Source organism: Myotis brandtii, unplaced genomic scaffold (genome assembly GCF_000412655.1).
Source record: "Myotis brandtii unplaced genomic scaffold, ASM41265v1 scaffold115, whole genome shotgun sequence".
In the NCBI taxonomy this organism is placed as follows: Eukaryota; Metazoa; Chordata; class Mammalia; order Chiroptera; family Vespertilionidae; genus Myotis; species Myotis brandtii.
The window spans coordinates 8842147-8855221 of record NW_005353967.1 but is presented as its reverse complement, the minus strand read 5'-3'; the positions used below and the strand labels follow the sequence as shown (position 1 = coordinate 8855221).

Here is a 13075-nt window from a genome sequence, read left to right as displayed (position 1 = left end):
GTTTTTTTGAGACCAGCAGGGCCTGAGCCACAGCTTCCTGTGTTCTGCCTCATCAGTGTGCAAGATTTGCTGCCATGGGCTCATCCGGCTTCCTCTGGGGCTCTTCTTCTCCTCGGAGTCTGACTAAGACCAGAAGCTTACCCCAGCACTTCATGAAGAGACTTCCTCCAGGTCTCCTTTCTGACTCGCCCCCTTCTGCTTCCTGCCTGAGCTAATGAGCAGGCCTTACTGCAAGGTGCGCTTGCCTCCAGGACCCAGCACTAGAGGGAGCCAGAGAGCGATGAGGGCCCAACTTTACCCTGAAAGAGTTGAAACCCCTGGCACACCCACTACCTCCTCCAGCCCAGAACCTGTGAGGCTTCATAGCATTTGCCCATCCTCGGAAACAAACAGCTCGCCTATCATCGGATAGTCCCCTGGTAAACTCTTATTTTCTTCTTTATCAAGTTTGGGTGGAAAACAAAACAATTAATTTAAAAAGCAGCACACAAGAACCTAAACATTATTTATGTCTCTAATTATCTCATTCTAGTGGGTATTTTAGTCCCTGTCTGGTCAGGACATTAATTATCTTCATAACTACAGCAAAAAGTTAAATAATAAGCACCCAAGGCTACAGCACTACTGTAATGTGCAAGCTTAAATGAACTTATAAATTTTATTAATGAATGCTTTATACAACTCCATATATTATAAATCACACAAGAAACCTATTTCTATCTTTTAAGGGTACAGTGCAAAAGCTTTAACATTATTGAGGATAATTTTTATTAAGTTTAAAACTCCCCTTTTTTTTCAGTAATGAGACTGTTATGAGGATAATTTAATCTAGTTTGTCATGAGGCACCCCGGCTTGTTAAATAAGTTAATAAATGACTGTGCATTAATCAAAGTGACAAAGCTATGAAGAGCTGGGGATGGGAGACAATTCTGGTGATAGTATTAATTAGTATTTAATTAGAAACTTAGGGCCCATAAATTTAAAAAAATCATTGTGGAGACATTTATGCAAATTGCTGGGAGCCTGCCATGGAGTTAGCTTTGCTTTAAAGAAACATGATTTTTTTTTTCCCCAGCATACTGTACACAGCGGCACTGCAGCCACATCACGTGGCTTAAACGAGCTCTTCTTTTGTTTCCAATTTGTTCCAATTACAGGCCTGTAAATTCAAATCATTCTTTTGACTATCCTGATTGAAATGTAGAGTTTCCACAATTTCTACTGGGAGTTGTTGGTTTGTTTTTTTTTAATATATATAAAAAGAGAGAAATGTTTTCAAGAAATAAAGAGTTTCAAATGCTTCTTCTGCTGTTTTAATTAAGATGTGTGCCACCATTTTCTAAGAACAATTGTGAATTCCATTTGGTGCACAAACAATGCCTCCTTTTTCCGTCCTGGAGAGCTGCAGTGGGTTTTGTTATGTGATATTATATTGAAGGCTGCACGGACTCCACGGCCATCGTGTTTATTGTACGCACAGCACTCTCCCCTTTTCTCTCAATGGCACGCTTTGATAAAGGGGCCATTTTTGATGGCCCCAAAAGATAATAACCAGTTGGTTCCGAACGTCACTGCTTTCCTGAGGTACATGGTCCTCTTTTTCAGACTTTATTATTTGTTGCATTTATTCAAGAAAGGTTATCCACAGTAAAACTGCTTTTTCTATTCAACAGTCTATCTCTGTCATGGTTCATTTATGTGTGAGCATGACGGACTGAAACCCGTATTATCCACAGCTGACAAGTGTCAGGCCGACAGTTCAATCAGCCTTTCCTTGAGATGATGCCCAGGGCCCCGTGTTTGAAGTAGGACAATAAAGCAGGCAACACAATCAGGGTCAAACTGAACCAATCCCTGTATATAAAGGGGATTCTGCCTAATAACACAGTGCGATTTTTTTCCCCTCTCCAAACACATTAGTCCTTAAACAGTGACTTGGCCCTTAAGAAAATCTGTGACTGACATGAAAATGCCCAAGTTTTAACGTGGTTGGTTTATCCGTAACCTCATGGGGCTGCTTCTTTGTTGCAGACTGGTTTTGTCAAAGTCAGAAAAATAATGTATTCAGTGTCTGATCATTTTTAGGGAGCTATTTGAATGGGATTTTAAGCCAGACATCCTGATGTTGACACAGGGATCATTTTCTTGTCCTTTTGTTTTACATGTGCGGAACAGATCATTTGCATCGGCTGGTAAAATTAAATCTCTGAAATGCGTACAAAAGAGAGCTGCTCCTTCAGCAATACTCCCAACTCCCTCCCCCCGGACAGCAAGCACGGTGGCTGGGTGTGTTTCCTTTATACTAGGTCTCTCCCTAGAGCACACACTCGAGTGCAAACCTATCTTCAAAATTGGTGCTCCTTTGCCTTGGCAACACTTCGACTCAAATGTGTATGAAATCATATCACTGCAAATCCTAACAACCCACGGCAGAGCCAAAGTCGATAAAATGCTAATAGGCTGCAGTCTGTTCCTCGGGGGGACAGAGGCCTGTCGCCCGTGCTCTTGTCCAGCCTTCAAACCACTGCAGGTGACGGCAGGCGAGGGCGGGCTGCTCACCTATTTGGAAGGGGCCAGAACACTAACCGCCTTCATAGGGAAGAAGCCAAAGACGTCCCTTAAAGAATCACAGGACTTTCAAGCCAGAAGGCATCACAAGGAACATCAAATGCAACCCCTGGACTTTATGGATGAGGGAGGCTCAGAGACATTTGTGACTTCCAAGGTCAAAGAGCTTGTAAGCGGTGTAGAAGAACAAAGTTAACGACAACAACAAAACTCCTCTGTATTTTGCTTCTCTTTCTCTGGCCTTATTGGGAAGGCCCACATTAGTGTGGGAGAGTCTGATCACAAGCAGAAGCCAGAAATCAGAGAGCAAGTGCTGGTGCCCGGAGCTACCAAACGTGACTTATATGGAACCCTTTCTTAGACAATTCTGGAAGGTCTAAGTAATGTGTTCTCTGGGTGTTGGCGATTCTCCGTTCACACTGCTCTGCCCAGTCCATCCATTTACCCACATTTGCTGTCCCGCTCCAGCCCTGCAGACCACATTGCCCACGCTCTCTTGGCGGAGGGGGGAGGGGGGGGCGGACACTGACAATGGTTGGTGGCGGATCAGAGGGTAGGAGGCCAGAGGCGGAGTAGGCCTTCCTTCCTCACACCCTGCTTCTACTCCTCATCTCTGAAGCAGCTAATCCCGCCATCACTTCTTTTCCACCAAGCCCTCCCCCAGGGCGCCTGCTGTCTTGGGCCAAGTCATTCCATTTTCCTCCTTTTTGCCTCTTAGTCCTCAGAGGCCAACAGCTTCCCACTGTGGCTGATCTCTGGGTGCCTGCACATGTCTTGTTTGTTCACCTAACCCTGCCCATACTTCTGAATGTAGTCCCTTCTTTAAAGTTGCCATCCGAACCATCTCAATGAATTCTACTTCCTGCTGGGACCCTGACTGACACATTGAATTGCTTAGCTTCCGAACTGGTCTTCCTACTTCTAGCCCAGTAGTTTTTAACATATTTTGGAATCCCATAGGGAATCTAATGAAAGGTATGGGCTCTCTCCCCAGAAAAAAAAAAAAAAAAAAGGCCACTTACACACATATACACAAAAATTTGCATGTATTTAAAGAGTGTTAACAGGCTTCTAAATGCTATCCACAAATCTTCTAGGGACCCCCTGAACCTCCAGTTCATTCTTTCCACCTTTACTAACTTAATCTTCCTAAAACACCCATTTCTTCCATTTGATCATATGCATTTTCGCCTCAAAAACCTCTAGTTGTGTCCTACAACTGCCATAAAGCATGAAGCTCAGAATCCTCAGTAAAGCATTTCAGACTGAATCTGAATCTGTTAAGAAAAGAGCTCAAGAGAAGGAATTTAATAGAAGGGAGCTGTTACAAAGATGTTGGAACGGGTGAAAGGGTGAAGGGAATGGTAAGGCAGCCCAAAGGGGCGCACCAGCAGGAAGCCAGTACCTGGGCGGGAGGGACAGAGGGAGAGCCCAGGAGGCCAGGCTGCCAGGAGGGGCCACAATCAAAGCGAGTGCTGCCAGGCAGGGGCTGGGGCCTGGGAGAGGGTGTAGCCACTGCAGTGACGCTGCCCAAAGCAGGAGGAAAGGGCAAGAATATCCTGGCCCCTTTCTCCACTGCTCTCCAATCTTCCACAGACCACGCTACCCAGGTGCTTGCTGACGGGGAAGCCTGCAGGGGCTCAGGGGCTCGAGGTTCAGGGTGGGAGAAGCTGGGTGATGGACCTAAGATCAAACAGGCTAAGATCCACGAAAGCCCTCCAGAACCTGGCTCTCCTGCCATGGAGCCATGGTGGGACCTGGGGTGTCCTCGGAAGGCTCCGTCTTCTAATAGCTACGGCGCCCCGACTGTATGCCAGACACTGGTCCCAGGAGGAAGGCTGGGGAAAGCGGCCCGAGAGTTGCAAATACACGTTCAAGATTGAGGCTGAGGACTTGCTCAGGCAGAAAAGCTGCCAGGTGGCTCACTGGAGCAGGCAACCACAGAGCTGGGCAGGCGGCAGGGCAGCAGTGACTCAGGGGGGACAGGGCATGGGTTTGTTACTGGGATAGGCAAAGAGAGAAACCTCCAAGGATGAACCAAAGACTTCAAAAACTGCCATTGAGAGGCTTGGAAGAAACCACATCCCTGGCCCTCGACTCAAGTTGTAAAAGGGCCAGATGCCCTGAGAGCTGCGGCCATTCACTGGAATCTCCTGCGGAGCTTTAAAAAAAATAGAGGCTGTGGTACATCCAGACAGTGGAATAGTATTCAGTGCTAAAAGGAAATGTGTTATCAAGCCATGAAAAGACATGGAGGAAACTTAAATGCATATTACCTAGTGAAGGAATCCAATCTGAAAAGTATATGACATTCTGGGAAATGATTCCATTCTGGAAAAGGCAAAACTATGGAGAAAATAAAGTCAGTGGTTGTCAGGGGGTTGGGGGGAGGAGGGATGAATAGGCAGGTAGCAGGATTTTAGGGCAGTGAAACTACTCTGCATGATACTAGAATGATAGATACATGTTATTATAAATTTATCCAAACCCATAGAATGCACAACGCCAAGAGTGAAACCTATGTAAACTATGGACTCTGGGTGATAATAATGAAGGTTCATCGGTTGTAACAAACGTACAATTTGTTACATTCTGTTGAGGGATGTTGATAATTGGGGGTATGCTGTGCAGGTGTGGGGACAGGGGGAAATGAGAAATCTTTTCCCCCTATCCTTCTGCTCAGTATTACTGTGAACCTAAAAGAGCTCTGAAAAATAGTCTATTTAGCCCTGGCTGTGTAGCTCAGTTGGTTAGAGCATTGTCCTGATACACCAATATTGCAGGTTTGATCCCTCGTCAGGGCACATACAAGAATCAATCAATGAATACATAAATAAGTGGAACAACAAATAGATGTCTCTCTCTCTCTCTCTCTCTCTCTCTCCTTTCCCTCTCTAAATCAATAAATTTAAAAGAAAAGTCTATTTAAAAATAATGAAAACTAAAATAAAATAGGAAGAGGCCTCGGTCTCTTCTAGGGAGGGGTGTGCTGAAGCCAGTTCTTAAACTGCTAAATTTTCAGAGCCAGCTGTTGAAGACAGCATTATTTGAAATTAGATTATATAAGCTTATAATTAAATGCCTTATTAAAAATAAAGGTAATAACTACTCAACATGTGTCACTTTCTAATTATTTTACTGCTATCTGTGCTCCCGAGGTTGCCTTTGGAGAAGCACGAGGTGCTGCTGTGCCCGGCTCCTCAGCCCCATGTTCAGGGCTGTCACACTGACGGCTTGCAGACTATTTACACCACAGAAATCAGCCAACGCTATAAATCAGGGCTGGATTTATTGTGTTGAGTGTGCAGATCAGGGGTCGGCAAACTACAGCACGCAGGCCAGATCTGGCCTGCAGCCTGTTTTTGTATAACCCACAAGTTTTCCCCTTTTTAAAGGACTGTTAAAAAAAAATACATAAGTGAGGAGGAGGGGAAGGAAGAGACCATTTGTGGTCCACAAAGTATAAAATATTTACTATCTGGCTCTTTACTAAAAAACATTGCCAACCCCTAGTCTAGACTTAAGAAAGTGATGGATAAGATGTTAATAATGCAAATTAAACTTAAAAGTGCATCGCGTCTGAAACCGTTATACTGTGAATGGCACAGAAAGTTGAGGAAATGCTCTTACGGTATTTGAAAACTGTGACCCCCACTGGCAAAGCAGTCTCTCGCCTCACTGATGAGCAAGCGAAGTTCCAACATACATCATCAAAAATAGCGACCAGCACTCATGTTGAAACTGCATCATGAGTCAGTGACTGAATCTGGACAGTAACCGAGCATTTATTTACAGTCTGATTTTGTGAAATCACAGTCGAATTGCAGCCATATGTTAACTACAAACACCAGAGTTCTGCAAAAAAAAAGAAAAAGAAAGAAAAAGAAAAAGAAAAGAAAAACAACAAATCAAAACAAAAAAACAGGAAAGCATACTGTCATGTTGCTACTGTTATGAATCGTAATGTAAATATCTGATATGCAGGATGGTCTTAGGCGACCCCTGTGAAAGGGTCGTTCGACCGCCAAAGGGGTCGCGACCCACAGGTTGAGAACCGCTGGGCTAGAGTGTCCTGTAATAAAGAATACTATATATTTTATTATCATTTGAAAGGTGTAGGCTACACATCCTTTACTTTAGTAAAATTTAGAATAAATTTCTGTACATATATGCATGCTTTTATTTTCCTAAAGAGCCAGTTTAACACTTTCCCCAACTCACCACTGACCCCACCCCCAGGGTGTGACTTAATTGGTCTGGGAAGTGGCCTGAGTACTGGGATTTTTAAAACTTCCCCCAAGTTATTGCAATGTGTAGCCAATGTTGGAAATCACGGGCTTTAGGGGAAAGATCAACGTGCAAGGAGCAGAATCCCCTTAAGATTTTGTTCTCTTTGATCAGAAAGCCCACTTAAATCAGACCAGGGAGCCACTGGGAAGGGAGCAGGGGGCGGGGATGTGCTGAGGATGAGGGAGGGCAGGAGGTTCCTCCGGGAACTGGACACACATCAGTGGGCCGACTTTTTTCCAACTTCCCAGAACAAAAATTTCCTGGAGCAGAGTTCTCACAGCCTCCCAGACGGGCCACTGTTTCCATAAGTTACTCCCAAGGTCCCTTCTTTTCTCCAGTCTCCCTCCTAAATCTTACCCAGCGCTCACATTCCAGCCCCTGTTCTCTCAGACCTTCTCCAGCTATGCCAGACTCAATCGCTTCCCCCTCCAGAGCCCTTCACCCCTTGCTACCAGAACACCGTGCCCAGCAGCTTCCAAGCCTCCCCTGTAGCCAAGTGTGGCCAGTGTAACACAGTTGTTCCACTGTGTAGCTAATGAGACCCGAGCGAAGTCTGATGAGGTTTGGGACAGAGCTTGTGCTTTCCTGATCGAAGTGTGAGGCACAGCTGGCACACACCCCTCCCCACTTCTTCTCCAGCCATCTTTCCAGGGCTCGAGGCAGCCAGCCACCTGCAAAGGATGGGAGGGGAGAAAAACAAAAGGGGCTGGGTCTGCGAGGCCCTCACTGAGCCACACCACCAGCCCCCAACTTCTTGCTTTTGAATGCCTTGTTCTGCGAGAGAAGTCATTCCCTAGTTGTTCAAGCCACTCCTGGTTGGATAATCTGTGGTTGCAGCCAGACAAAATGCCAGTCCCACAATCTCACAGCCATTGTCCCTCCTATAACTCTATATTCCTGCAGGTTTGTTCTGCCCCGCCCACAATAGCAATCTCCAATGTGTAAAAGATTTGAGTCCCAAATATTAAATTACAGATCAGTTGTTTGATATTTGTACCCACTTCCCTGTAAGATTGGACTTTCTTAGGAAATCCAAGACAAGGGTCTGTAGTAGTATGTCCACTCCTGGAATAATCAAGGTGATTAGTAACTAGATTAAGGCAGAGTTGGGTTCATATAGCTTCATAAAGTAGGTGCATGTGCTTGGATCAGAATGCCAGGGGCACAGAGCACAGAAGAGGAGGAGAAAGGAGCCGCTGAGAGCTGCCCCCTGAGCTCCACAGACCACACTAGCAGTAACTATTGCATACACGGTTGCGTTCTGGTTTGGTATCACATTAACAGGTATCATATTGTAATTGTTCTTAACAGAATCACAGAAATGAGCGATGGGAATGCTAGATAGAATGATGGAACGCTGGTCCTTTACCGTCGAGCACTGTAATAAGCCCGCTCGGTCATTACTCACAAACTCTGCCACAACTTTGCCAGTGAGGCAGACCAAAATGAGGAGATAAACAAAATGGGTTTCCTGGCTGAACGTGACGCCTAAGTTTTAAGATTCTTTGCTGAAGTTTTAAACTGATTGTCAATTAGTCAATGAGCTATGGCAGGCAGTGTATTTCTGGGTAATTAGTGTGTGTCTTAGGGGGCTTATTTGGCATGAGGCTGAGGGCAAAGTAATTTGTATCTCCCAGGAAGTGCAATAATTGCCTCAAGCTGAACTGCTTGGTAAGTGTATTAATTCTATTGGAAGCATTTATGGCACTGTGTATGGCATCCTGTATATTCATGATGTGTACTCATTATCCCCTGAGTGTGGCATCCCCGGGAACCAGGGGAAAGGGTGGGGTTGTTTGTGCAGGTGGAGAACTCTCGTGTTGTCGGAAACGATGCATGTTGGGTTCTGAAATTCATCTTAGTAGGAGACCACTGGATCTTAGGAGGGTGAAGAGGTAGTCTGTAGAAAGGTCAAAGGTCACAGGTAAGGTCATTTGCTTAAAAGTCACTTTTCAGGGAGCCAACGACCTCTTCAGAGCTTGTGATACGGCCCAGGGAGAGCCGAGAGTTACAGAGATTTACAGAGATTAGGAGCTTGATCCTGGTACCTGTGGACATGGCCTTCCCCGACCCTGCTCAGGATGTCCAAGGCACAGCCAAGGCCATCATTCCTTCACTGAATGCCCAGACAGCATACTAGTTACCTATTGTTGTGCAACAAATTATCCCAAAAGCATTGGGTGCACATCACATCACCAGGTTTCTTCACTCCCTCTCCGCTTTATCCATTACTTAAGGGAAATACAGAGAATGTGGAAGAAAGGATCATGTAACCATGATGGGAAGGAGAGGGGGACAGGATAACAGCTGAGGATGACAAGAGCGAGGCCGAGACTGGGATGGAGAGTAGCATTGGGAGGACGTGGACCTGGCTGGGCACTCCCTGTATTAGCTGCGGCACACAGCTTCATAAACAACACACATTTATGATCGCACAGTTTCTGTGGGTCAGAAATCAAGTGCGGCTCAGCTGGGTCTCCTGCCTCACAACCTCTCACAGGGCTGCAGTCCAGGCATCAGCAGGAATCTGTGGTTTCCCTGGAACGCCCATCGGGGGAAGGCCCGGCTCCTGCACTCGGTTTCCTGAGGGCATGGACCGAGGGCCTCAGTTCCTGGATGGATGCTGACTGGAGGCCGCCCCCAGTTCCTGGCTGCGTGGGTCTCTCCAGTATGGAAACTTGCTTCATCCGTGTGTGAGCCAAGAATGCAATAGAGTCTGCCAGCCAGGCAAAGGGCCCAGTCTTCTGTAACTTAATTGCGGAAGTGACATCCCGTCACCTTCACCATACGTATTCTATTGATTCAAATCACTGAGTTCAGATGACACTGCAGAGGAGGGAATGACTCAGGAGCCTGATAACCAGGAGGCAGGATGACTGGGGCCACAGGAAAGCCGGCCTCCATCGCCAGCCCCTATCCCCATGTCTTCTTAGTCTATCGGGCTCTAGAGGCTGAAAGGGAATACAGGCGAGACCTAATTTAGGCTGGTGACTAGGAGCAGCTCATCTGCTCAGTGACAGTTCATTTGAAGACTCAATAACAAAGAAACGTTAGGTAGATGCAGAGTCAGGGAAGAACATGACGTGTTTGAGGAACTCAGCTAAGACCTGAGTGCATGAGGGGGAAGGCAGGCCAGGACGAGGTTGGAGAGGCAGGAAGGGGCCGGGTCCTGCCAGGTGTGAGGCAGGGTGAGAAGTTTGAATTTTATTCTGAGTGCACGTGGGAAGCCACTGGAGGGTTTTAAGCGCAGAATGACATGATCCAATTTACATGTTTAAAGATCACCCCGGCTGCTGCTCAGAGAATGAACTGGAAGCAGGGAGAGTAGTTGGGAGATTCTGCTAGCAAGAGATGGTGGTGACCTGGGTCAGGGAGGTGGTAGGGAGACGGAGAGAAATAGGTGCACATCACATCACCAGGTTTCTTCACTCCCTCTCCGCTTTATCCATTACTTAAGGGAAATACAGAGAATGTGGAAGAAAGGATCATGTAACCATGATGGGAAGGAGAGGGGGACAGGATAACAGCTGAGGATGACAAGAGCGAGGCCGAGACTGGGATGGAGAGTAGCATTGGGAGGACGTGGACCTGGCTGGGCACTCCCTGTATTAGCTGCGGCACACAGCTTCATTCCTGTGCTTCCGTTTCCTCTCACATAAAAATATCTGCCCTTCCGGGTTATTGAAAGGATTAAATTAAATAACAACCTCACACATGTCCTGCTAACACCTGCATGGTGCATTGGCTCACTTTGTCAAATATCTACTCAATGGTCACTGCTCCCTGACAGCCAAGCTGAAATAGCACAGTCCCCACCTCCACCCTTCTCTAACCCCTGACCCAGCTTTTGTTTGCTCCCTAGCACTTACCACCACCTGCTTGGCTTTGTTCATCGTACCTTCTCAGGCCCAGAAGGTGTACGCTGCAGGTGCTCAATATATTTGATGAGTGTTGCAGTGTGTGGGCCAGTGTTTGTAGGCGCATCTCAGGCAGTGCAGAAACCTGCTTAGGATCTAATGACAGTAACAGCCACTCAGACACTTGTATCGTACTTTACAATCTACAGAGGCCTTGCGTCCTGGCCAGGAGCTGAGATAGGTAATGTCCCCATTTATAGGTGAGGTGAAGGGACTTCATAAACTTTTCCAAAGTCCAGAGACAATGGACATTGGAAAGCGAGACAGGGCCCTGTCTTAATATGAATTCACTTCCCAACGGGACAAAAGTCTCAGTGTTGCTTCCAACTCACCAACTGATACACTGACCTGCACCTGCTGAAACCCTGCATCTGGTTCTCCGGAGCTGCTCTCATTCTGTCTGTGCATCTCCTCCTGCTGCTCGGCCACTGACACCCCCCCCTCCCCGGTGTCTGTAATAGACCCAAAGTGCACCAGCGGAATTGCAGCAAGTCAAGCCACCAGTCGTATGGTTGCTTGTAAATTTCTCCACACTCCAGATTTCCTTCTTTCTTTCAGAACTCACTTGTGCCTCGCTGTAGTTCTTAGTTAGCTTAACCTACCATAGACTCCTGGCCTGCATACTCTATTATTTATAAAAATAAATAAAATCTCTTCGCTTTGACTCACATGCATTCATCTGACAAGTATTGAGAGTCTGCGTGGTGTCAAGCACGTGCTGGGGAAGGGGACTAGTTCACACCAAGTCAGGGAAAGCGGACTATAAGTGGAAATCACTGTGTAGTGAATGTGGTCGGAGCTTTAACAGAGAAGTTCAGGGTGATATGAGAGCATGAAAGGAAGGACCATCTGTGACCCTGCCTTGGGGTCCTGGAGGGCTTCCCTGAGGAAGGGTCATTTAAAGTAGGTGAGAGAGCAGGAGAACCATATGTAAGAGAGCCCTGAGACCTCAAAGATGTTCTAGAAATCACAAAAGTTAATTGCAAGCAAGTTAACAAGTAAATGGAGTAAGGCCTGGTGCAGAAGAAGCTGAGAAGTTGCCGGCAGACAGGAAGAGCCGGGCCCATCTCATCTACTCCTCGCTCTTCTCCAGGAGGAGCAAGAACAAGGCTGCAACCTTGTCTCATTTGACTGTCATCGCAGAAACATCACTGGCACTAATTTATGCCTAGAAAGATGTATGATTATGTCTCAGGCAGCATCTTGAACATGTCTTATCTCAGGAAAGCGTGCAGCTCCTGTCTTCTTTGCCATATAGAACATGAGCCATTTGTGTCCACTCAGCACTCTCGCATTTGCAAACTCAGCTCAATGGATGCAATCTGATGGTGGTGGCTCCTTCCCAGGGACGGACACCTTTCTGCTCACGGCAGTGGGCTCTGATACAACGTGCTTCTGGAAGCTTCCACCCACAGTTGCTCTTCTTCCTCAGTCCCTCTAGGTCACTGGTTCTCAGAGAGTTGTGGAAGCTTGAGGGATGTTTATGGTTGTGTCAATAACTGGGAAGCACCCTCTGGGGCAGTGATGTAGACATTCTGCAACATCTGAGGCACATGACCACAACAAAGAACTGTCCAGTGTCCCACAGGACTATGAAGTCCCACCAGGTCTGGGTGCAGAGGAAAATTCTACTTACAGTTTTCTGAGACTGGAGCCTAACTATGTTTTATATACGAACACAAAATACTCTCTGCACAGTTTCAATGTACAATGAACTATCTAATAAGAAAACTGAAAATTGTAGAAAGATTGACTTTGTTTTTTGCCAAAATTTTTCCCAGAGTCAGTCGCCATTTCCAAAAATCATATCATGGTATTTGAATCACCCATAGGACACATCTGTATAAATCCGCCTGTGCAACTGCACATTCACAATGGTTTTATATATAGATTTTATAACAGAATCATTATGTATGTATATCTTATTTCAAAATGCCACTCTAGAGAATATGTCAATACTCAGTTAAGTGTTGTTTTACTTGTCTTAAATCCAAATACATTTGTTATAAGGTGGGGAAAGCATCTAAGTTCTTCCTTATAAGCCCTAGTTCCTTGCTACTCAAGGGTGGCCCACAGACCAGCAGCATCTGCATCCACCAGCATCCTTGTTAGAAAAAGCATCTTGGGCCCCACTTTGGACCTACTGAATCTGGATCTACATTTTAATAAGACTTCCAGATGCTTCTCAAACATAAAAGTTTGATTAGGTCTATCTGAGAATGAAAAAAAAAAAAGGTATTCCTTTATTATAAACTAGAGGCCCGGTGCACAAAAATTTGTGCACACGGGGGGGGGGGGG

General features: G+C 46.1%; 1 long non-coding RNA gene across 1 annotated transcript in view; it reads right to left on the bottom strand.

The window, feature by feature from the left end:
* Positions 1-6630: 6630 nt before the first annotated feature.
* The window catches only part of LOC106723636, a 20526-nt gene continuing 14081 nt past the window's right edge, over positions 6631-13075 (bottom strand). The window contains exon 3 of the long non-coding RNA XR_001359347.1: positions 6631-7530. This is a non-coding gene — a long non-coding RNA (uncharacterized LOC106723636). The remainder of the gene's footprint in view (positions 7531-13075) is intronic.